The sequence below is a fragment of the Euprymna scolopes genome, chromosome 9 (assembly GCF_053919585.1).
Source record: "Euprymna scolopes isolate OS-2025 chromosome 9, ASM5391958v1, whole genome shotgun sequence".
Taxonomy (NCBI): Eukaryota; Metazoa; Mollusca; class Cephalopoda; order Sepiida; family Sepiolidae; genus Euprymna; species Euprymna scolopes.
Window position 1 is genome coordinate 114,581,901 of NC_136490.1, and position 24,373 is coordinate 114,606,273.

A 24,373-nucleotide genomic window follows, 5' to 3' on the forward strand; every position below is an offset into this window, starting at 1 on the left:
CCCGAGTCGAAGAACACGGCGATATCTTACGATGACTGCAAGACAACATTGCAAATAAAGGCTGTATTTGAAGTCCGTATTTTATTATCTTCTGCCACGTCTTTATGTCTCTTATATGTTAATTGCTGCCAATCTTTCAATATGGCTGCCAATGACTTCCGGTTTATTGCTGTTTTAATACGTATGCATGTGTTGTTGGCAATGAGCCACTTTTTCGCGTTTATGAAACTGCATTGTTTAATATACACAGTTATATTGATATCAACAAATGAGTATTGAGTTTTATTTACATAGACTCATAACGCTCCTACCAAATTATCACGTGGGAAATTAAATAGGAGCCTACTAATTAACAAAAAACAAACTGATTTCCTTCTTTTAATCAGAAAATTCACTGAATTTTACATTTACATAAATTATATCTTTTACTTGACTAGACTTGACATGTTGGATCTCAATTACTAGCAAGAATTCATATGCTGATATATATATCTTGTATTATTTTGATCTTTGAGTCTATTATTCACATCTGTGTTTGAGGATGTCTCCCTTGCCTTGCGTTAACATAAAAACAAAAACGAAAACACGCGTGGGTATCGATCCTCTGTTTCGTAAAATATTTTTTTCACTAATAATAATTAATATAAATATCCCGAAAAACTGAGTCATAGAAAAGCCTTTATAAATATCCTGGTGACCCCCGAAGATTTAACTTTCTTAATAATCTACGGATCCACCCTCAAACCCATGGTTCGAATTCGTGCAATGCAGAGCTAATCCCTCTTTTCCTTAGTAGAGGAAAGGAAACATGTATTCAACACCCGAAGAAGGTCGCGGGGTCCACGACCGAAATATTGTGCTAATAACACCCAATATGAGAATAATTGTCCGATTAATCAAAATAATGCAAATTAAATTTTGTTAATCGTTTTATGTATTGCCTTAGGCGATTACCATGACAATATCTTTTTTGTAAAGTATAAAAAAAGTTTTGCTGCGTAAAATATTCTAGTTTTTAGGTTATAATTCGTTATTTGCTTCTCCGCAAATAGAAAACATGAAACCTAGTCAGCAGTAAATTGGCAAATCTTTAATACTCTTCTTGTATCATAATTTTTTTACACCCGATGCAGGAAACACTCATTGTAATAAATGGGTTCCCTACAACCTTTAACGTGTTTTACTTACAAAAATAAATTGTGAACTCTTCATGGAAGTCGGCAAATATACTTTCACAGAATTAGCCAAATGTTGCGACTGCCGCTAAGGTCAATCCAACCTTACTGCAATGAAAACGTGAAACAAGTATTCCTTCATATAAACTAATTAATTTTCGATTAATTATTAGCATTAGCGCGTACGCAGACCTCACGCTTCAAAATAGTACACCCGACTCGCCCACATTTGGGACGATCCCAGAGGTCAACCCATCTGTAGTGCAATGTATTGGCCTCGCTCTGAGAGAATGTATTTATTTGCTTCCCCACTGAGCAAATTAGGCACAAGGCCGTTTTTTAATGTGGAGAGAGAGGGAGAGGGGAGGGGAAAAAGGGGGCCAGCTCCCGATTGGTGGGAAATGGGAGCTGGATAGTAACAATTGGTATGAAGTGTTCCTCCTACAGTGACCAAGGTCTGATATGTGGAGTTACCTTCACATATGGTCTTCGCTTGCAGGGTATTTATTTGCTCCCCCACCGAGTAAATTAGGCACAAGGCCGATTTTAATGTGAGGAGTGAAGGGGAATTGGGACCAACTCCCCGGGGAGTAGGGGAGCTGGATAGTGACAATTGGTATGAAGAGTTGCCCCTACATTGACCAAGGTCTTATACGTGGGGTTTCCCCCACATATGTCTTTGCTTGCAGTATCTGTCGGAACAGATGGTATTTATTTGCTCCCCCACCGAGCAAATTAGGCACAAGGCCAATTTTTAATGTGAGGAGTGAAGGGAGAGGGAAGGGAAAAAGGGGACCAGCCCGAGAGGTGGGAAATGGGAGCTGGTTAAAGGTCAGGCATGTGGGGTTGCCCCCACATCTGGTCTTTGCTAGTCATAGCTTGCAGTATCTGTCGGAACAGATACTACACTTTGATCTTGTCGCCCGAGGCCACAGAGGGCCGGGGGCCAATATGGCATCGCTCTGAGAGAACGGTCTTCATGATCACCGTTAAAAAATAATAGTGCAAATTTCCAATTTTATACCTGATAAATACAATTACAAACAGGTTCTCATAGCGACTGAAATAGCTTCACAATAAATTTAATCAATCTGATAACGTAAAGTTTACGTTTCACAATAAGATAAATATATTATAAACAATATACTCTCAACTAATTTAATCAATGTTTTTAATTTTTTATCTTTCTATATTTTAACATACCGTATTTGGGATAATTGCGCGAAATCCGAGGGTAATTGCGCCAAATTAAAAAAAAAAGTGCTCTTTATATGCATGGTTGCCAAAATAGCACTTTAGTAAGAATATACACCGGACTTAGCGCAATTACCGCAAAGTACGGTATTTAATTCTACGTGAATTTCTAATGGCAGGGTCAGTTATTTACTAAAATCAAGTTTAGAGGTTAAGCAACAATAAACTCGAAGAAATTACTATGCTGAAAAAGGATTGAATTAAACTAAACAAATTTGCGTAATCAATGTGGAAAATATCATTTAAACAATAGTTTTATTTAATAAAATCTTTCCTTAAAACTTTATTTAAAGAGAGTAATAAATAAAACCTGGGTTTAATTCCGATAGTTTTGTAACTCTCGATTTACTTATTTTGTCATTTTGTCTATATATTCTATGAACGATATTTCTCACAAAAATGGACGAATTACTGTTTAGCTTCGGACTAGAACTCATTTAGCTACAACAACTGTAAATAATTTTCATTTCTTTCTCTGTGTATCGACAAGTATTCAAAACTTTCATGAGCAAAGTTTCTTTCCAAGAATATTCATTCTTTCAGACACAATAACACAAGACTAATTCACAGTGTACTACGACATTGATCGTCTTCGCTACAATGTTATCAAATACTTGTGGAAATGTCGTCTTAATTAAATGTTGCCTCGTTCCAACCATCTTTTAAGGCGAGAAGAAAGTGAAAAATTTGTTTTACAATCAACCGCCTCGTCATTTTCGCTACCTTTATTTTCCGCTGTAGTCCTCACATTCTATAAGCGACGTTTTAGAAAAAACGGGAAATAATAACGGTTTTCTGAGTCAGAATCAATCCATCTAACACATATCGTTAGATAGTTTGTTTTTAAGTAGTATTTTAACCTCGTATATTAAGTATTTTAATGCCTTATCTGAAGCGATTTCCGTAATCTCTCGAATATTTATTTTTCTGTTTTCACATTTATTCTAACCTGAAAACAAATGCAAAACTATACCAAACGCATTGCTATGCTATTCGTTAATAACATTGTAAACCTATAACTTCAATTATTTACATAGCTGATTATGAAGTAAATATCTTTTACCATATTTCCATAAAAGACTTGATGTGAAACTTGGTCGGTTCTTTAATTCTTGCTTCCTATATTTTGTTCTTTAGTTCTTATCAGCGATGTTTCTGGGGGAAATAATTGCGTTTGGGGAGGGGGGTCAGAATCTATCCAATATTTATTGTTAGCAATTTTTTATATTGAAGTAGTATTTTAGCTGATACATTAAGTGCCTTCACGCCTTGTCTGAAGCGATTTCAGCAAAAAACGTCTCGTGAATGGATGATTTTTCTCCTATGTCTTCAAATCTGAAAACAAATGCAATTTTTTACTACAAACAGGTTGTTATGCTAATCGACATAAACTTTAGAAACGTATTACTTGGGTGATTTAGATGGATTGGTATGAATGAAATGTATTCTACAATACTTTTCAAAAATGTCTGGATGCGACAGATGCTGTTCTTTTAGCGTAGCTAATTAAGCAACTATGCGAGGAAAATCTAGAATTTAAAAAATAGTGTAGACTTGATTTATCAATATTCTCCCGTATGAAGTGCATAACACATCTCCTTCACTCGATTAAGTCTCTGGAAGAATTATACACTGCAAAACATAGTCCTCTAATTTTTTAGTCCGAACACTTATTTTAATCAAAATGTCATTATCGTTAAAACGGAGCATTGCTGTACTCAATGTAATCTAAACAAATTTACTTGAATAAATGTAGCAGTAAGATAAAACAAGTCACAACAAAAAGTGCAGTGACAATATGCACGGTCCTAAGAAACCCCATCTGCCAAGACAGATCTCTTTAGGTTTCAGGTTCCCTAGATACTGTCCCAATTTATCGCATGTCGGATTTGCATTCGGTTATGATAAAGCTAGTTGGTGTTACTGTTGGTTTATTTGCTCTTGCGGATCTTGTGAAAAAAAGGAGATACAGTCGAAAACATTTGTCAAAAGAATTACGCTTTTTTTCTTTTTCTTTTCTTTTTTTTTACAGAGGAGTCACCACTTATCAAGGCCCGGAGACCACTCGAGAATAAGGGTTAATGGGTATACATAAGTAGTGGAAATTTTGTAAATTGGATTACTTTGGGGAATAGTTAATCAAGAACTTGTTTATGTTAGACTTGAAGAAAATCAAATTGTAGTCAGTTGGAAAGCAGGCACACGGAAAAGAGTTCCACAGGCGTGCAGTTCTAAGAAAGAAGCTTGGTTTGCTAGACAAGTGTTTTTCGTGAAAGTTTGACGAGGAAGAATAATACATTGGAGCTCAGACGAGCACTTGCTATGAAAAAAACGATAAAGCAGAGACAGGCTCGCAACAACATCTCTTCTGTGGAAAAGAAGTTGCAGGGAAAAGAAAATGGCATCTGATTCAATGCTAGTTTCTTTACACTCGCATTGAATTCAAAGAAACTATAATTTGAAACTACACATCTATTTGCAAATGCATTGTTATCTAATGGAGGGAGGCATGACAGAATGATGAAAGAAGAATTGCGGATAAATATTACTCGACCGATTTGGCTTGAGACTCATAAAATCTAATAAATTCAATACTTTAATCGCATAATGTAGAACAAAAATGCAATGTTTATCTGTTAGTGATAGAGGATTTGTAATGTGATCTTTTATTAATGAAGAATTTGTATCCAACTATGCTAATACTACTGCTACTCGTATTATGGACAATATTCTGACTTTTTTTTAAAGAGAAGCTGAGCGTCATTCAGTTGCTATGCCTGAACGAGATTTGAACTGAAACACTAAGTGATACAGGCAGCCGTATATTTTACACGTTCGTTTAAATCGATGATATTTAAGATTTTATCCAAGTCGCAGCAAAATGGCCGCCATTATTGCCCTCTTATTTGTAATTTAGAGTTGGTATTGTTTAATGCTGAAACAATACTATTACTGTTCTTGTATACTTCTGTAACATATGGAGAACTGAAACTATACGGTTACTTTTAGTAATATCCCGTCTTTCAATGTTACTTTCAGGGGTTAGTGTAATATTTGTTTTGTTGTGATGAAACCAACGAATGTAAAAGAGCTACTTTTACATTCACCTGTTTATGAGTACAATCACACATATAACATATTATTAATCATTAAAATCTAATTAACATTTATTAAATTAATTAATTGTGCTTTTTATTAATCATAAAATGTTGCTTTATAAAAACTAATCTGTTCATCATGGGAAAGAATATGCGAGTGACCTCCCTTTTATGTAGTTTCGTTTTCACAAATTATTATAATAACAGATGATCGTTATTGTAATCGTGTCGAAATAGAAACTGAATATTATTTTGGGCGCGTAGCAGTTCTTCGGCGAAGAAATAACTCAGCGTTAATTAAAAAGGGAACATTCAAAAGAAACAGGAAACACAGAAGGACATCGTCGGCTAACATGTGAAGGAGTAAATTAAATATTGGCTTTTACAATGTTACTTTTTTATTTGTATTAACCATGTAGCACAATATCACTTTCATACTATTTGATAATACTTATTATTTTATCTAATTTGCGTAACTATTATATTAAAAATACAATGAATGTTATTTTCATAGAAATGTTAAGAAACTCATATTTGTTACGCATTATTGGTTCTTGCGCCCAAGAAATATTTTTGAACTATTTATAAGATATCAGCTTTATAAAAATAAATTTGTTGATCAAATATATTTCACATTCCGAAATTCGACGGGCACTGTTAGTAATAATTAATTTAAAAAATTAGTAATAATGAATTTTAAAAATTAGTAATAATTAATTTTAAAAATTAGTAATAATTAATTTTAAAAATTAGTAATAATTAATTAAAAAAAAAATAGTAATAATGATGAAAATTAATAACTAAATCTCCTTTTACCAAATTAAATAATTCCGGAATTTCTTTTTTTTTAAGCAATGTAAGTAGTTCGTTTTATACGTCAGTGAGATAAACTATTATGTAATATTAAAAAAATATATCCATTAATCCTTTATTAATTAATTTATTTATTAATTTATTAATTAATTTATGATTTCAACGAAGAATGTATCACACAAGTGAAAGGAGTTTTATGTTTTACATTAATATAATTGTGTAATGTTTTGTTCAAAATTTTTATAACCACTTCACTTAAAATAAACTATGCTTATGATGCAGAGTACATACCGTGCTGAAATAATAAATTTATTATGTACACATCCATTCTTCACATGGGGTGGTCGTTTTATTAGTATTTAAGCTTGTTTCCTCCAATAATTACAAGAAACCTTCTCAACCACTAATAGCTATGGTTAAAGATACATTGCTTGAACGTACTTCTTTCAAACTCATCGGCTTTACGTTCACAGGGAACATGAGCTGGAATAGATACGTTGAGAGCATTGCCAAGGCTGCTGCAAAGAATTTGGGGTCTCTCTACTGTACTAGAAAGTTACTTACACCTTAAAGTATCCTGTATCCCTGCAAGGCCACCATTCGCCTATGTATGGAGTATTGTATTCACATTTGGGCTAGTACATCTGCTACTAGTCTCTTACTCCTTGACAGGGTTAAAAAGAGAGTCACTAACTTGATAGGTCCAGCACTGTCATCAAAGTTTCAAACTCTGTCTCATCGCCGAAATGTTGCATTCCTCTGCCTGTTCTTTAAGTATTTTAATACTGAGTGCTCCAACGAACTACAAGCCCTTGTACCCCTTCGACGTAAATATCACCGACAAACCCGACAAGCAGCAAAATCGCACCCTTACACAGTAAAAATTCATAGATGTAAGAAAGTCTTCTACTATAATAGTTTCCTTCCCAGAACTACTAGACTTTGGCACTCCCTTTCGGGTTCCTGCTTTCCCAACTGTACTGACATGCAGAAGTTCAAGTTTAATGTGTACGGAAATTTTGCTGCTCAACTCCTTACATAGTATCCCTGCAATTTATGCCCCTATAGTAGCCCTCTACATCAAAGGGGTATTGTACCTTGTTTGGTGGGAAAATGAAAAAAAAATCTATAATTTCATCTATATATCCTAAAAATAAGTTTATAAATTATTTTATTTTAGATTAATTGTTTCTTGCAATGTTTTGTGTGTGTGTAACGTGTGTGGACACTTAAAAATATATTTGTAAATATTAAATAAATAAAATTAATTTTCTTAGTTACTTATATCAAGTAACATGGTTACTTGCACTGATCGAATTGAATAAAAAATAGCTAGCACTAATTTGGAATTACGCTTATTTAAATAAAGAAAAAAAAAATATTAAAGTTTTAGGAATGTCGTATCTTTATTCCGTCACGAATACGTACATCATAAATATCATTCCTGTTTTTTTTTTCTTCGTTTAAAAAATGATTTCTAAATAAACATATCAGTAAAAAAAAGCAAATCATTAACATTCCTATTGCGTCTTTATTTTTTCCTATACATATATAAGAAAAGCACATAGAAATTTCCTAAAAATACCTATACATATATAAGAAAAGCACATAAAAATTTCCTAAAAATACATATACATATATAAGAAAAGCACATAGAAATGGACGCATTTCCTAATACTTTTAAGGTATTTTTACTTTCCAAAATAATTATGATGGTCGCTAACAAATATTACTCCAAATAAAGTGTTTGAAAATTTAATCTTCTCTTCACTTCTCTTCTCTTCTATCTATCTATCTTCTTCTATTCTTCTCTTCTTCTATCTTCTATTCTATCTATCTATCTATCTATTCTATATAAATAAAATGAACTCATTTTTTCCCAACGGATTTTGACCTTAATAGGATTAAAAATCAAGATATTTCATGCAAATATAATATGCACAAACGGCAGAACAATATCTGAGGTGTGTTATAGGCTTATTATTTCTCAAATTCTTCGATAATCTTAGATTTCTATACTTTTTCTGCTGAGAAGTCACGGCCAAAATCGGTTAAGATCAATGGAAGTGGTAAAATATTTTCTCTCTAATAAATTCCTCCTCCCCCTGCCACCACTTAACACCGTTTGGGGATCGTTCACAAGGAACAGTTGAGAAGAGAACACCGGTTTGGCTTCGTAGTTCTTTCATGTGAAGTTATTTAAAATCACTAAACTAAGCTGCAGTGCTCTGTGGCGTAGTAGTTAGCGTGCTGGACAATTCACATTATATTTTCACGTTCGCGCCGACCTACCGTAGTCGTTTTTTATTTATTTTTTTCCTAAACAACTGGAATGGACTTTTCTTGGTGGCCGAACTGTTAACGTTGCAGATGTTTTTTTTTTTTATCACACTTTATTTTCCTACTTTTACTCATGACTCCGGGTTTGATCCTTCCTACTTACCTACCATAACATTTTTTAAAACCCCCCCCCCCGTCCCGGAAACAAACACTCGGCAACTCCGGGTACCCCCGCTAGTATTTAATAAATTATCAGGCTGAGCGCGTGCGTAAACCCCACACTCGATAATAGCGTACCATGTTTGTTCACATTTGAGGAGATCACAGGGGTCAACTAATTCGAAGGGGCAATGGATGAATCTCGTCCGGAGATATCGGTTAACTTGGTACAAGATAAGTATAAAAAAGCTGCCCATTTTAATTTTATGGTTTGCAAATAAAATTACTTGTCGGGTAGCATTAATATTAAACATAGCTTCACAATAAAACTAATCGATATTATCTATCTATCTGCACGGCTATACATTTGTTTTATTGTGTATTGATATTCATGTTAAAGCCACTTTTTCGATTTATTTAAAAGGGAAATACAATTTTGTCATATATGGATCGGGGAATTGCATTCATCTGCAAAAGATAGAGCTAATTTATATATTCTTTTAAACATTCATTTTAATTAATTCCCTATTAGTCATTTCGGTTTTCTTATAGGATGATCATTATTAATAAACTATGTAGTGTAATGATTTATACTTACGTACTATCTGCGTAAAAAGCTTATACAGGGTGTCCCAAAATAAGCTGATAGTTAAAAAAATGCATAACTATCTTAATTTTCTATATATTTCTTTTATTTTTTCAGATCAGCTAGAGTAATCCTTCCAAGATCATCACGAGGAGGCATAAGCCCTGAAACATTAAGTGATGTGCTGGACAATGCCCTGCAGAGAGCACAAGAGTGAGAAAATGAAATGGTTGTCATTTGAGTAACATCATTTTTTATAACTAAAATTAGACCTTGTGAAGAAATACCCTAGAATAAGTTGTTTGTATAAAATTAGAATAAGTAGACTGATATCTTACTATATCTCAAAAAATCACGGAGAGGCTAATCTACGTAGATATGAAAATTGCTAAGTATAACTTAAATATTGAGAAAGTTAATCAAATTTGAAATCCGTCAGCTTCTTTTGGAACACCCTGTTGTAAACACAAACCTCTTTATATATATATATATATATATATATATATATATATATATATATATATATATATATATATATATATATATATATATGACTGGTTTGAACACTATTTTGCACGTACATACGTGTGTGTGTCTGTGCATTTTTTTTAAATTTTGCTCGCTTGTGGGGTTTAATTTTCAATCTCCATTTGATCTGTTTCCTTTACTCTTTTTCATGTTATTATCAAAGCAGGTTGTGTTATGGTTTTACTTGAATCCTGCTTTTTAATTATATTTTCCTTTGCTTTATTTTCAATTTCGTCTTTATCAGAATCCGAAGGTCGGATTGGTGATCGTTTCACCTGGAGAATCATCTGTTCAAGGGCTGTGCATTCCTACATCGTTATCCACATTTTGTTTTCAATTTTCTTTTCAATTTTGTCATAGGCTCTGTTGTTTTCTCCAGTTCTCGTTGAGTTTCACCAACGTATATTTGATGATTATTATGACATGAGACACGTGTTTAGTTTTGGGGGGTAAATTAACAAATAGGCATACGCTATCTCACACATACACGCGAGCACATGCACACATATGTACATATATATACATGCATGTGTGTATATATAATTATTGCATGCAATATCTCTTTTTATATATCTATCTACTTATACAGGGTGACCCCCCTCCAAAAAAAAAACGGGCACGAACTGTAATTAGGCCTCGTTTCTTAGTGTTTTGTTCGAATGAAATGAAACTTTGGTCATAACTAGTTTATTATATTTAAAACATCATATCAACACATTAGGATCTTTAGCCTTTTTTTCTCCGTTCTATAGCATATGTTCTAGATGGCCTCCATTTAGCTTTTGTTTTTGTTTTTTTTGGGGGGGGGTCACCCTGTATATATATATATATATATATATATATATATATATATATATATATATATAACAACTTCCGACCCTTCATCCAGCATGCTTTGAATCGACCTGTTACGAGACCTGTTATTGAGAAAGTTAATCAAATTTGAAATCCGTCAGCTTCTTTTGGAACACCCTGTTGTAAACACAAACCTCTTTATATATATATATATATATATATATATATATATATATATATATATATATATATATATATATATGTGTGTGTATATATATATATATATATATATATATATGTATGCTACTAAATGTAGCAGCAATCTCTAAATGTTTGCATATAGCATGAAAATCCATGACAAACAAACCCGTAATATAACACGATTTAGGTAACAAAATAGGATGAAGTACATCGCTATAAAAATAATCAGAATTGTCTATTCGTCCACGACATTTCAATATCCAAGAAAAGATTGTACCTAGATACCAACTGAGATATCTCACCTAGATCAGGATGTTTCTAAAAAATTATTCCCACTGGCGAAGAATTGACTTTGAGCTAATTTATTTATGTGCGACTTAGCTTTAATACTAACATCATCGTTTATATCTTTCAATTTGGGAATGAACACAAGCACACAACAGTTAATATTCTTATTAACTTATTTAAAGAAGAGAACCTGCCCAACTTAACAGGACTTAATTCTTCTCCACAACTGATGTAAGCATTATTCAACCCTTTACATTTCAAACTGAGACATTCCAAGTCAAAATAAGACCAAATTAAGAAGTCTCCCCTTAACCTGACCCTTCAACCGAAAATTCTTCCCTTTAACGAATTTATTCAACGAAATCCTCCTTGTCCCGAAAGCATCAGAGTTTTCGACTGTATTGACGTACTTAAACTTTTAAATTAAACCTTTATCACGTAAGTCACAAACCATCACTTTTATATTCTTCAGACGATTCCTGGTGAATTGACACTTCATGTTAACCGCTTTCGATAGTAATTATGACAACACTACCTAAGCGTCAATTGCTACTATAATTTCTTTCAACATTATAGGAAACATCTTTAACACTGAGAAATGCTTAATGCTTAAATACACTGACAATAGCTCTTATGTATACAAAGTTCTCTTGACAGAAGGAACCAGATTAGCCTTATCAAACAACAAGTTTGCTTGGCACTGTTAATATAAATATTCAATAATGCCATAGGCTTGATTTGAGGCATAACAAAACATAACTAAAATAGCCGAAGAGTCAGTATCAAGAGAACGTCTGTTGAAATCAATATCTCCAACACCGACAAGATTTTCATAAAACTTGTCCCAGGAGGTCAATATATCGTGCAGAATCTGCTGGTCCCATGAAACAACTAGTTTCCATATCTTACTTAGTATTATTTTACCCTTAATGGTAATAGGCAACACTAAGCCTGGAGAATCGAACACCATGTCTCTCTTGGTAGAAACCATTCTCTTAGTCACACTACAAATAACCTTTAACTCATACAATATACAAATTATATTATTCAAATTATACAAATACAAATAACCTATATTCTACAAATTACCTAAGACTTATTTATGAGTAGTTCCATGAGAAGAACTATTATTATTTAACGTCATGCGACGCAATACCAATTTACTATTACTTCAACAAGTATAACGTTCAAATCCACCTTCTTGCATGATAATTAAATCCCCTACATACAACAAAAAGAAACGAAACTGATTTTTTTTCAGACTCTTCTTTCAAATTAATCATTAAAACGGATTTTCTTATGTTCGTTAGAAGGACGTAACAGTTTGTTCTAAACTTAATCATAAGTCCCAGCAAGTTCAACGGAATAAGCACAATCGTTCAGAGAGGGTCTACTACCAACGAACAGATGAACACCGGACGGATCTTCATAGTACCTTGTAATTCCTGCTTAAACTCTTGACGATGAGGGGCCCAAGTGTATTTTTCAAGGTGAGAAGCTATGACATAGATTTTTCTATGATTCCTTCTTTCTCTAGATCCAGAAATACCTGGTAGAATCCAGAAATACCTGGTAAAATCCAGAAATACCTGGTAGAATCCAGAAATACCTGATAGAATCCAAGTACAAACTTCTTTCAGACAACTTGCACAAACTTTATACAAAACGGATAACGACACCCAATAACCAAATCAAGCTTATCCAAATTCCATGACAAGCTCACATGATAACTATTCTCTAAATATTCAATCGATGAACGAAAGGATTCGATTTTCACTTTATCGTAATAACTATACTCATCATCACCAATTTCTAAAGTTTCCAAGCTAAACATTGGAACCTCATCAAAGCAATTCCATGGATCAAAACATTTAAACTTCGCATTCATAACAAAATAAACTCGTGTAATATCACACAAAGAAAATTTATTAACTATATGACTGTAACTTAAACCTGACTGCACTGACTGGCAAGGCTTAAAATGATCAAAATCACCAAATAAAATAACGCCTTGGGACAACTGCAAAACGAGTCCGTCTCTAAACTTATTCAATTGCATAGGTCCTACGTATTTAATAACATTTATTCCCAAAGGACCATACATAGAAAAGGCGTCATTTCTCATTAAAGAGAAACCTGCGGCCAACTTAATCTTATACTTTTCAAAGTCTTCAACTATTGAACTTATTCCTTCAATGCGAAAGGATAAATCTATTTTTTCTATTAATCAAGAAAGGCACTGATCTTGATCCATCAGAAAAAATTCACACAGACGTCAAACTCTTTAAAATCATTGATTTATTCCCCTAAAAGTTATTGATAAGAAAGTTATAATCTCTTGAGGGTAATGACAAGCAAGTGAACCAATTCAATAATTCTTCGATCTCTCACTGCCTGTATCCAGCAGACAATTAAGCAACGTTAAACCTGGATAGTACCAGATGGGTGACTATTTGGGAAGGCGAGGCGCTGTATGTAACGCGAGGTAAAATATCAGGTTGAGAAACTGGCGTGGTCTATCCTTCTCTCGAGGGTAGATGGGCATCTCTGAAGCCGTGGTAGGCAACCCATCTAGTGATGGCGTCACGATAAAAAATACCCTTGATAGCGAAGCATTAATTATTCAGCTACGGCGAAGATTTGAATTACACTACAAACTCCTATAGTGAGTTCAATCTCGGCTGCGGCCACATGTTACGTAACGTTTTAATTACCACTATAAAACGAATTGGTCAGAATTTCTACCCTGTTATGGCTGAGGGAATGAGAACAAGCTACGTGTGTCCAGTAAATAAACAATTCTGTTCGGAATTTTTTTTTATAGATTCTCTGGTTCAACAGAAAGATTTCCGATTTCGTCAGGATGTGTCTGGAAAGGGTCGGATGTTACATCGGCTGAATAAATAACGCCCAAGATATGAACAATAGTCGTATGAATCGAAATAATACAAACTGTTAACCTGATATAAAAAAAATAAATTCGAAATTTGAAATTCTTAATTTTAAAAAAAGTACAAAATTTATGGGTTCATGGTAAAGTCAATTCTCTAAGACTTCGTTGAAGGTTAGTTTAGAGGTCAGTTCTGTCCATTGATGGGTCTTGTTACATGTCAAGAAGTATTATTACACGAGGCCTAACTGAATGTCGGTGCAAAACCCTGAATTATATGATAAACAAAAGACTGATGCGTATTTTAGTACCAAATGGCCTAATCACAATCATCAATATGGCCCACGAAAATAAAAAGGGGGAACTATAGATCATTTGATTCGACTTGAGACTTATATAAGGGACGCCTGTATAGAAAGAAGCACTTATCAGCTATTTTACATGGCCTGGAAAAAGCTTACGACTCCAGATGGAAATATGGTGTAATGAGAGATTTATACGCTACCGGCCCAAAGGCTATATTATCAAACGTTATAAACAAATTTCATGCTAAACAGAGACTTCAAAGTTCAAATTGAAAGAAAGACTCCCTGACCTACAAAATCAAGATGGCAGGGTCCACAAGGAAGCATTCTATCGGTAACCCTTTTAAAACTTTATATTTAACAAAACTAAATGCTGAAAGCTGGAATAGATTGTTGTTTTTATATTTCCGAATTAAGTGTTTAAGCTTAAGAGTTATTTTGTGACAAAGGAGGGTCTATTTTGCAAGGCTCAATCGCCACTCGAGGATAAAGGGTAAATGAGTGTAAGATAGCGTTTGAACCACTATCGTGATGATATTTAATGGCGGAAATTGGTAGGATTTGATTATTTAAGATGGCTGCTCAATCCGAACGAGATTAAAAACTGCCATGTTATATTTAGTTGGGAAACTACCTCGCGGTAATGTGTTCCCAGAAGTGAAGTAATTATAGGAAAGAAAACTTTGCTTATGGAATGTTCGTTTAATTTTGGGTACAGACAAGTGTAACAAACAATTAATTACAGTGGTTTTAACTAGATGAGTGTTTTTTTAGAATGTTTTACAAGGAGAATCAAAGATTGAAGTTCAGTCGAACACCTGCCATTAAATATCGCTAGTATGTAGATAGGCTCGCAACGTCGCTCTGGGAGACATTGGTTATATGGAGAAGAAAAGGACACCGCCCACTAGATTTCGAAGCGGGCTTTTCTTTAGAATAAATTGCTCCTTAAAATCACTATTAATACCCAATAAAAAAGTGAAATGGGCGGGGGAATATTTATTAATGGATGTCTAATACTAATATGTATCATTCAAATTATACAATAATTGAAGGTATCTGAATTTGCAAGAGGGGCTGACACACCATAGTTTTCGCCTTTGCATGAATAAAAATTAAGCTAAATACAAGCAACATTATGCAACCTTACGACGGGAAACTACGTTCGAAAATTCATAATGATCGATTAATTAACTTGCATAGAAAAATATAAACATATCTTATTTGATATACATGCATTCCCTAACTATTAAGATTTACCAAAGAACTACTGTGCTCCTGCTACTTACCGTATTGCCTAGAATGTGTAGGTAATTATAGTGTAAATAGAAGAATGTTTAAAAGATACACATATCTAACATGAATAATATATATATATATATATATATATATATATATATATATATATCAAGAATTAAACATTAAATTTATAAGCCAAAAGCCAAAGGCTTCTGTAAATCTGAAGCGACTATATATATATATATTTATATATATATATATATATATATATATATATATATATATACATACATATATATGTATATATATATATATATAAATCCCAACGAAATAAAAAAAAAGGTTCAATCAAAATAGGAAATAGAGCCTGTAGTAGAAGAACACGATTTAAGGATATACAAAGAAGAAATATTAACTTCTTCTTAATGCTGGGAGTTTCAAAGAAATGCGTTCTGCTCTTCAGAGTAAATATATTAGCAAATATGAACTGAATCTGCATTATATAAAAACTAGTCATAAATGCAAAAAAGGTTACAGTGCAAAGAGTTACTGCAATGTGGAAAAGAAGTGAAAAAAATCGCTATAATATTCATTTGTTAAAGTCCTTCCTCATCAAAGAAGCACGCATTTCTTTGAAATTCCGTGGATTACGGAAATCTTAATTTTTTTTTTTTGAGTATTCTGTCGACCTATTAATTCAGGTAAAGTATAATTTAGTATCCAATTGTGTTCTTTATATATATATATATATATATATATATATATATATATATATATATATATATATACTAGCAGGGGTGTGTTATATATTCGTTCTTCATTGAGGTTATCCTTGAGGGGTACCAAATTGAGCTTTCCTTACATTTGAATATGTTATATAGAGTTCTTCATTTAGGGGCACATTTTACGTTTTCTATATAACATAAGAAAGATTCCGTGTGATTGTCTCTAATATAAATGGTTGTGTGTTTGATTATCATAAAGGGAATCGTGTGTGTGACATGTAATTTCTGAACCTACCTCTGTTTCTCGCTGTTGAACCATCTGGCAATTTCTCATCCTGGAGGGAGACTTGATACCTGTTTGACGAAGATTTATCACTCAAAGACGATGAAATGGTTTTATAGTTTTTTATTTCACTTTCCCCAGAGGTTCTGCAGAAGTGGAAGTGAAATCGGCTTGTGTTAGTTCTTCTTCACACACGTCAGCGTTCGTCTCCCCCCTCCCCAGTTAAGAGGGGGGAGACCACGGAAAACGTCCGTCTTCTTCAAAGCTCAAATCAAAATCTCACAGAGCTAGCCAACCACGTCACACATACGTAATTTGGTCAGCTGACCTTTGGTTCTGGTAAACGTGTCTACCTCCACGTTTACTCACCTCTCTCTCTCTCTCTCTCTCTCTCTCCCTCTCTCCTTCTCCATTCTCTTATAGAGACACAGAGAGAGAAAATAGAAAGAGTAAGAAAGCCAGAGAGTGGGGGGGGAGATGCTCGTTAACAGGTGCCCGGCGTTGCTCGGGTGTTTGGAGGTTTATGCTGTGCAAAAAAAGCAAAAAAACAAAAAAAATGGTTAATTTTTTAAAACTTTGACCCCTATTATGACCCCTTAAAATTTACTGTTTCTGGCTCAAATCACTTTATTAAGTTAGATCCATGTTCAAGGAACCTATATCTAAAATTTCAAGTGTCTAGACCCAAAATTGTCGGAGGAGTTTGGTAGAGTTCTTAAAGGTCAAATCGTTGAAATTTGACCCCTTAACAGCCAAATTTCTGGCTGACACCCGTCACATCGATTTTCCCAAATCTCAGTACCCAGTATTTCAAATTTCGAGTCTATAGACTAAAAATTGACAGAGTTATTTCGTAGGGAAATGTACACAGACAGACAGACACACAGACACACAGACAGACAGACAGACAGACACGTTCACTTTTATATATATATATATATATATATATTCCTCCACATGTATGTATATTTATATTATATGTGTGTTAGTGTGTGCGTCTGTGTTTGTGTTTGTGTGTGTGTGTGTGTGTCTTGGGACGATTAAATGGAATCGTAATCAGGAATCAGAAAATCGGAGCTTTTCGGGGTAATCGGATTTAACAAAGCTAAATAATGCTTTTGCAATAATTGCGTTTTTGTATTATTTTTAATTAAAATTCATTCAAAATTCATTTGTATCGTTTTTTTTATTAAAATTCATTTCCACAAGCGCCAGCGGGAGTTCGGCGAATACTCCGCGAATACTCCGCGAATACTCCGCGGATGGCGGCAATCAAGCTGGCTTTGGTGTCGTGGCAGGTTATATTGGTGATGTTCCTGACGTATGACTACACGAAGTAGACCTGTCGGTTCAGGTCAGCTGAGGGGCCGAAAGAAAGGTAAACAGTCGTAGCACTCTTTCTGAAGCAAAGCCTGGACTTCTTTGGACTTGCAGGGCGACGCCGTGTCCTGCTGTTACAGCGAAGGTTCGCCAGCGGCCAGCTGAGTGCAGCAGGGATCACCACACTCTTCAGCATATCCAGGTGCGCTTTGGTGTTAACTTTTAAGCCGACTTCGAAGATGTAAGATGGCATGATATGGCCCTCACTTAAAACCACACCAAAACCATAAACATGGCCGGAAACTTTGTTTTCATCATCCGGGGCACGTTCATGTTATTCGTAGCAATTCACCGATGCATCTTGAGGATGCTGGCAATTGCGGTACTTGTCATAACTTGGCTCGGTAGAGTGCATGAGTCGTACAGCATCTACGATCTCGCTCGTTGAACATTGTGTCATTTTCAAAAGGTTGCTATCGCTCTTGAGATTTATACACAACTGGACAACTAGTAGATAGTATTAGAAAAAAAAAAAGGTAAACTAATTTTCATCAAATGGAAATTGAATCATGTAGTCTTTTCTAGGGTGACAATTTTATCGTTCCACACTGTATTTCCTACAGTCAGTTTGCAGTCAGATTATGACCCCTAATCCGACCACTCTTTTGCCTATCCCTTCAAAATGTCTTTTTCGACTGTGTATTTTTTATTTGACATTTTTTATTGTTCTGCATTATTATCTCTTTTATGACAGTTATTTAAGAAAACGTTCTAAATCATTTTTTTTTTATTAAAATAATATATTTATTAAATCATTTCAATTAGAGGTTTCTGTCCAATCACCTGAACTTTATAACACTTATATATAATAATGATCGTGCTATCGTCGGAATTTATCATGCATTTTACGTATAATGCCGAAAGGTTCCGACTTTTTAGCTGATGATGAAATTACAGCAGTCAACGCCATAAAAATGTATGTATAAGCATACTAAGCATTCAAAAGGATGGCAAGAATCACAACTCTGTATACTTGAAGTTTGGTCCTCAGCCGAATTCTTCTACGCAGCCACACACAAACACGCATGAGTTAAGAAAATAATTTCTGTGAATGAAAATTAAAACTTTTAAAATATTTAATCTAGGTTTTGCTAGTGAATAGAAAACAAAACATGTGATATTAGGCTATGTAAGGTGTTAACTTTGGTCAAAATCGCCTGTTCTTTCTTTCATCGGGTTATTCAGATTATCGATTATCGATGACATTCCAATATGAAATCTATCTAAGAACATTGCCAGGCACATGAAGTACCTTCGTGTGAAATTTCATAAATATCAGCCCAGCCATTTTCGAGTCCATAGGAAACGAACTCGCACACACAGAGACACACTGTTCTCTTGATATAATAGGGAGGATATTTTAATATCCGACCTTGCGTTGTATTCAATCGTTCGTGGAATGAATGCCAAAATCCATTTCCTACATAATGGTAACTTAATTAACACGTTTACAAAGATATTGTCACAAAGCAAAGAAACTCCTTCGGAATAACTACAATTTTGCTCGGGTTTTCGGATCAGAATAAATTTGAAGACGTCACAGAAAAGTCATTTATTTGTGAGACGAAATCTAAGAAATAATTTTATTTACTAATACTAATGTTTAAGAGATATTTTGTTTTTGGTTTCTTTATAAAGATTAATTTTTCATGCAAGTTTCAATTCGTTTTAGGTATGCATAGAAAGAAAGGCGGAATTATTTACAGTGGTTATAGAGATGAGTTTTATTTAAAAACGTTCGAAAAGAAACAGCAATTCTTCTATCTTTGTGAGAAACATAGCTTGTGGAACGTGAGGACTAAAAAACAAAAATAAATAAAGCAAGAGTTAAAAGGCGGTCGGAAGTAAACCCAACGTTTATTTTCTACTCTCTTTAAAAGAAAGATTAACGGAAGGATTTTATTAAATAAAATTGTCGTTTAATTAAGATTTTCTGTGTTAGTTACGTTAATTATTATTTAAAAGTTTTAGTGTAATTGGTCCCCCCCCCCGACAAATGAAAGGTGGACCTGTAAATTCACCCTTGTCCGTTCGTCCGTTCGTCAATAACTACGCCTTAGAATTTTGCACAAACATTAAACATGATATGAGTACAAAAGTAAGGGAACAGATTTTCCGAGAAAACTCTGGTTGCCCCCCCCCCCCAGCTAGGGGTGCCTTTCGGGTTAAAATTTTGTGCGTATTAAAAAAAAATTGACGCCTTGGATTTTTATAAAACTTTCTGAAAAGTTGTAACAAACTGATTTCTATATAATTTTGTTTGTCTATACTTCGTGATAACTCTTGGGTGTGCCACAGGGGCTCTTTTGAGGCTAATAAAAACACTCCATTTTTGGGACTATTTTACCATATTTGTCCAAAATTTTCCGTGTATGGCTATTTATTAGTAGTTTTGCATGGTGCTGAACTCAAATTTAAATATATTATGGCTTGGGGACTTTTAGGGCTAAATGGGGTGGGGGCGGGCAAATGATGGACTTAAAGCATTTCTTTTTCTCGCATGGGGCAGAATTCAAATTTACATGTGCTAAGGCCTAAAACTGCACCGTTTGTTCATTCTCACCAGGATTTGACGTCCCCTGGGGACTTTTGGGCCTAAATGGAGACAGGGTCAAATGCTGAACTAAGGTTCCTAAGTAATTCGCAATTGTATTTTTCCGTCGTTCACACTAGGAATTGAACATTACACCCTCTGGAGAATATCACTTGTGCAATTGATTTTCTAAGTACTCTAATCACTGCGCCATGCGTCCTTGCAGACAATTCTAGAATTTTGGAAGCCTTAACCCTATTTTTATTTCTAGTTGTAAATATCATTATTTATTACTAATTATTATTACTATATATATATATATATATATATATATATATTATTGTTTTTACTTATTACTTGTATATATTATCTATTATTTATATTAACGCTTTCTGTATCGTATTAAATTCTATACTAATTGGTTATCTTCCAGCGTATGTGCTACTTCTTCGAGTCGTCTTACTCTCCACCGTTCATCTCTGTCTATAATTTATACTTCATCCCATAACGATAGATGGTTTCCCCTTTCCCTCTAGATATGGTCAGCTATACCCGATTTTTCAATTTCTCCACGTATTACGGCTTTTCGGTGTTCTTCTAACCGTACTTTTAGTGGGCGATATGTTTCGCCTTTGTATAGTTTTCCACATTTACATGGGATTTCATATACACAGTTCTTCGCCAGGTTTGTTTCAGTAGGGGGTTTAACTCTCACAAGCTGTTTCTGGAGAGTTGCGTCGCTCCTGAATAGTGTCCTGATGTTATATGGATTACATATTCGGTGAGATTTTTCAGACAAACTCTTCATTTATGGTATACAAACTGCGGTGGGTTTCTGTTTGGTGTCTTTTTGTATCTGGTTCAGATTTCTAATGTCATCTACTCTGAATAGTTGTTTCGGTGGAGAGGTTCTCTTAAACTGTCCCTCTCTTCTTATTGATGTTACTACATATTACTTTTGCTCGGTGCTGTAGCAATGGACGATTCCTTTCTTTAAATTATATCAATAGTGGGAATTGAAGGTTAGGTATTGTCCAATGAAAGTTGGCTTTTGGTATACAGATTACATAAACCCCTGACCAGTGCGGGTAATCAGCACATCTAAGAATGATAATTTGCTGTTATTTCATTCTTCCACAGTGAACCATATAGTTGGACGGATCGAGTTCAAATGGTCTAGTAATGTTTGAACATTTTCCTGATGGGGTCAGAGTATGAATGTGACATCCACATATCACTACCACATTGTTGGCTTTAGTGCTGTTGATTCTAATGCCGTTTCTTCAAAGTATTTCATGTCTACATTAGCCAGTACTGGGGACAATATGATACCATCGCCAGACCTCCTTCCTGCCGATATATATCAGATCCCATTTTGAAGTATGTAGTTTCCACACAAAAAGTCAACATCTCCATTCTTTTCTCAACTGGGGTGAAAATGCATTCCTTCAGTGAGTCAGCTTGTCTCGCACGACTGTCAGAGTATCATCAGTGGGTACCTTCGTGAACTAGACTCACAACCTGGTTGCAATGAATAAGAGCATACTTTATCAAAAAGAATCAATATCGATGTATTATCCTTGAATTGGGATCCCACTGAAACATGTATGCACATATGTAACCAATAATGTTTTCATAATATACAGACTTTATATTCGTATATATATATATATATATATATATATATATATATATATATATATATATATATATATATATATATATATTTACGTTACTAATGTTATTTAATTGCTTTTATATATTGTAAATAAAATATGCCCATTTTTTGTTTCATGTCTATTTTATTGCAAAAATCTTATTTGGTTGTCTTCCATAACTCATAGGCTCGTGTCTTCCCTCCACAATATCGACACTAGATGGCGCCCCAAACATTAAAAGATCAAATCGTATATCAGAAGGCGGAAATTATTGGCGCTGGTTGCCTTTTTCGCATGCGGTTGTAGCCCAGCAAAGATTGAGATAGGACGGTGTAAAAACAAATTTATAAGCGAAAGCGAAATACAACGAATGTGTTTTGGGGATGAACAATGATTTTGGATTCGGTAAAATATAAAAAGGAATAACGGCCATTTTACAACACTTGAAATTAATATTAATATTTTTTTTTCTGTCATATTTTTGTTTTAATTCCAGTTTCTATGTTTATCTGTCGTTTCTAATCCCCCGGACAGCGACATTTTGTATTGGTCCGATCTCGCAGAAAACTCGCTTCTACGAATTAATATTCTATTTATGCCTTCATTAAAACAATCACTCATTGGTTCTCTCATTGGAATGAGTCGCGATACGAATCTTTATTAGCAAATTTACTACCCTGTTGGAGCTTACATCGTTCGCTCCCCGACAAAAATATATGGCCGTCCCAGACGCGGTGATTTCGTAGACGTAAGACATTGTTGGCGCGAAAGAAAGAAAAAAAGGCTGAATGTGGTGGCGCTAGTGATGTTATTGCACGAATAAAATGGCGGAGAGTAGTGGGGAAGCTGGTGATGTTTTTATAGAAGCTGGTTGTTATTTAATGCTGATACCAATGTTTGCTTTATTCTTCTTATCAATATTTTCCCCAAAATTAATGGCGGCAATTCGATTCTCTTAAATTGAATAAAGAGAAGAATCTGGGACTTATTCTCGCACGCATACATACGTATATAGATTTTTAAAACATGCGCAAACACGCAAAAGAATTGCAGAGTGGTTAACCTACAAATCTATACCTATATGAAATGTGCTCTTCAGCGTATACACGCAGCTGGATTCCTCCTAGATGGTGAGCAAAATGTACAATAAATTGAACTATGACCGTTGCTGCGGACAGGACACTTAACAGAAGAAACGGAATCGATACTGACAAACATACAAACACACCTCCATCAGGTGTAATTCCATAAAAACTTGGAGAACATACGAGAAATGAGGAAATTATAAAATAAGATTGCTAGAGTATACTCGCAAACTTATTAATTCTCGATGGTAGGCTTAAATGATGTGACGATTTCAATATTTTCCCCGATTCCGATACAATAAAGGATTCTCTTCCCAATTCCCGATTCCGACACAATTACCGATTCCGAATCTTTGAAAATTTCAAGATATTTAGCGATGAATTTGTTGTTTTTAATTATTTGCATTATCTTAAAACCGGATGTAATATGTGCATATATTTTCGCAAATGAAAAATTACATTTGTCAGGTAAAGGTGATCGATAGATTGTCGTTTAAAATCAATAAATATTCATAATTTTATTATTTTTGCCGGCAATAGAAAATGAGGTTTTTGTACTCTTGCATAATTTGACCCGGATTCCCGAGAATTCCCGTCAAACATGGATCGGGCGAGACCGGCAATCATCGGTTTTAGCTAAGCGTTGTAACAGACGCACATTAAATTCAAAACAAACAAACCGGGAAAAAATACAAATGCAAATAATAAAATATGACAAAAACTTATTTTTTAAGGATTTTTCTTTTCTTTTTTTCTTTTCTTTTCTTTTCTTTTTTTTCTTTTCTTTTTTTTTCTTTTCTTTTCTTTTCTTTTTTTTTCAAAATATTTATCAACAAAAGTTTTTTTCTTTTTTCTTCAAGAAAAGATTAAAGTTTCACTTTTTTTAACCGTAAATTGTTAGGTGCAAGTACAAGTTTTTTGTTTTGTTTCAAGACTTTTTGTTCAGTCAAGTTTTTTAGTTTTTTTTAGAGTGAGGGAGGTTTCTACAGAAATGTTATCTTTCTATCTATATATCTATAAAACTGAAAGTGTCTGTCTGTCCGTGTATCTGTGTATCTGTGTGTCTGTGTGTGTACATTTCCCTACGCAATAACTGTG

At 34.1% G+C, this 24,373-nt stretch overlaps 2 long non-coding RNA genes across 3 annotated transcripts in view; one reads left to right on the forward strand and one right to left on the reverse strand.

Moving 5' to 3' along the window:
• Positions 1–24,373, reverse strand: part of LOC145284808 (uncharacterized) — a 345,012-nt gene that overhangs the window by 206,370 nt on the left and 114,269 nt on the right. The gene's annotated exons all lie outside the window — the stretch shown is intronic.
• LOC145284806 (uncharacterized) overlaps positions 1–24,373 on the forward strand; it is a 290,003-nt gene that overhangs the window by 41,996 nt on the left and 223,634 nt on the right. The window contains exon 3 of one of the 2 annotated variants that reach the window (XR_013868887.1): positions 9,483–9,594. This is a non-coding gene — a long non-coding RNA (uncharacterized LOC145284806). Of the gene's footprint in view, positions 1–9,482; positions 9,748–24,373 lie in introns of those variants that run through there. The other variant, XR_013868886.1, reaches the window with a different exon arrangement.